The following is a 2678-nucleotide window of genomic DNA, read 5'->3' as shown; positions in this document are numbered from 1 at the left end:
GTTGTATGAAAAACTTCAAAGTGATACTTGAGTAAAAGTACAAGCATGTTACCGTACAATTACTTTGGTAAAAGTTAAAGTATCTTCTAAGAATACTACTTGAGTAAAAGTACAAGCATGTTACCGTACAATTACTTTGGTAAAAGTTAAAGTATCTTCTAAGAATACTACTTGAGTAAAAGTACAAGCATGTTACCGTACAATTACTTTGGTAAAAGTTAAAGTATCTTCTAAGAATACTACTTGAGTAAAAGTCTTAAAGTATCTGATATAAGTATCAAAAGTAAACTTCTAACTTGAGCAAAATGTACCTAAGCATTAAAAGTAAAAGTATTGAGCCAAGAAGAAGGCAGTAAGATTTTCCAAAGTCCGAGGCTACGTTTGTTTTTTTCCTGCTGGAGTGTGACATGATTTGTGTCGTGTGTAGCTGCGATAGATGCACAAACTACTACTGTGTCAGAACGGTAGCTACATATGCACCATTCCCTGCAAAAGTATTGGAACAGCAAATAAAATTCTCTTGTTTTTTGTTGTACTCTGAAAACATTTGAGTTTAAGATCAAAAGATGAGCATAAGAGAAAAGTTCAGAATGTCAGCTTTTATTTTCTAATATTTACATCTATAGATGTGTTAAACAACTCAGAGCACCCCCCAACCCACCCCCTCTTGAACACATCCATTTTGCAAGTGAGCAAAACTAGCGCATGGAACAGGCAACTGGCAGGTGTTCCTTATTGACCAGGTGTTGCCTTTAACGTTGGTTGTTCCAACATTAAATAACTCTGCATGACTAGTCTACTTTATGGCCTGGGTTTAAACCTATAAAGTAGTTATTTCTTATTAAAGAGGATAAACCAACATGAAGACCAGAAAGCTGTCCATGGGAGAAAAACTGAGCAAAGAAGGAAAATCAATCTGAGACAAACATTGGGCAAAGCAAACACAACAATTTGGAAAGTCCTGAATAAGACAAACCACTGTGTACTGAGCACTGCATGTCCAACAGGTCGGCCAAGGAAAGCAACAGTAGTTGATTGATAGTATTGTTGTGAGAGCTGTGAAAAAAAAAACATAAAACAAAAAACAAAACAAAACATTAATAAGTGACATCATCAATGACCTCCACAGTTCAGGGGTGAAGGTATCACAATCCACTGTTGGAAGAAGAATCAGAGAGCAGAAATTTAGAGGCTTTACACAGAAATGAAAACCACTCATCAGCAAGAAGAATCAAAGGCCAGATTGAAACTTGTTAAGTACAGAGATGAGCCACAAAAGTTCTGGAARACRATCTTATGGACTGATGAGATTAAGATTAATCTCTACCAAAGTGATGAGAAAGGCCAGAGTGTGGAGAAAGAAAGGAACTGCTGATGATCCRAAAGCAGACAAGCTCATCTGTGAAGCATGGTGCAGGTAACGGCATGGCTTGAGCATGTGTGGCTGTTTCTGGAACAAGCTCATTAATATTTATTGATGATGGAACTGATAATGATGGCAGCAGCAGAATGAATTCCAAAGTGTACAGAAACATTTTGTCTGCCAGTTTGCAGAGAAATGCATCCAAATTAATCGGGATGAATTTTATCATGCAGCAGGAAAATTACCCAAAGTTCACTGTCAACAAAACTAAGGACTTCATCAGAGGGAAAAGGGTGAAAGGTTGAAAGCCAGATCAATCCTGACATTAACCCAAATAGAGCATTTCACCTCCTGAAGAGGGGACGAAAGGGAGACACCCCCCACCCCCCGAAACAAATAAGAACCGATAGAAGCTGCAGTAAAAGCCTGAAACAGCATCACTAATGAAGGATGCAACAGTTTGGTGATGTTGACAAGTCGCAGGCTTGAGGCAATCATTGAAAACAAGGATTATGCCACCAAATAATATATGTTATTTAAGATAATTTGTTCCAATACTTTTTCTTACCTAAAAATATTGTGGCATATTACAAATGGTGATATATTCTAAGTTGTTTAACATATCTGTCATAACTGTAAGTTCCCTTCATGGGATCAACAAAGTATCATTCATTCATTCGTTCATTCATTCATTCATTCATTTACATCTACAGGGGTTAGACAATGAAACTGTCACACCTGTCATTTTAGTGTGGGAGGTTTCATGGCTAAACTGGACCAGACTGGTGCCCAATCTTCATTAATTGCACATTGCACCAGTAAGAGCAGAGTGTGAAGGTTCATTTAGCAGGGTAAGAGCAGTTTTGCTCAAAATATTGCAATGCACACAACGTTATGGGTGACATACCAGAGTTCAAAAGAGGAGAAATTGTTGGTGCACGTCTTGCTGGTGCATCTGTGACCAAAACAGCAAGTCTTTGTGATGTATCAAGAGCCACGGTATCCAGGGTAATGTCAGCATACCACCAAGAAGAACCAAACACATCCAACAGGGTTAATGGACGCAAGAGGAAGCTATCTGAGAGAGATGTATTGGTCTAAAACCAGGTGTTTCACTTTAATTGTCTAACTCCTGCATGCAAATACCAGGAAATAAAAGCTGGCATTCTGAACTCTTGTCTCATGCTCATCTTTTTTTATTCATTTATTTTTTTTTACAATAACAAGCCAGAGTGAAATAAGAGTAAGAGGTAGGAAAGGTAGGCTAAAAAATAATTACTCAAGTAAAGTACAGATAACCAAAATTTCTATTTAA

Source organism: Austrofundulus limnaeus, unplaced genomic scaffold, assembly GCF_001266775.1.
Source record: "Austrofundulus limnaeus strain Quisiro unplaced genomic scaffold, Austrofundulus_limnaeus-1.0 Scaffold9, whole genome shotgun sequence".
Classification (NCBI taxonomy): Eukaryota; Metazoa; Chordata; class Actinopteri; order Cyprinodontiformes; family Rivulidae; genus Austrofundulus; species Austrofundulus limnaeus.
The sequence above is the reverse complement of the archived record's forward strand: the minus strand, read 5'-3'. Positions refer to the sequence as shown.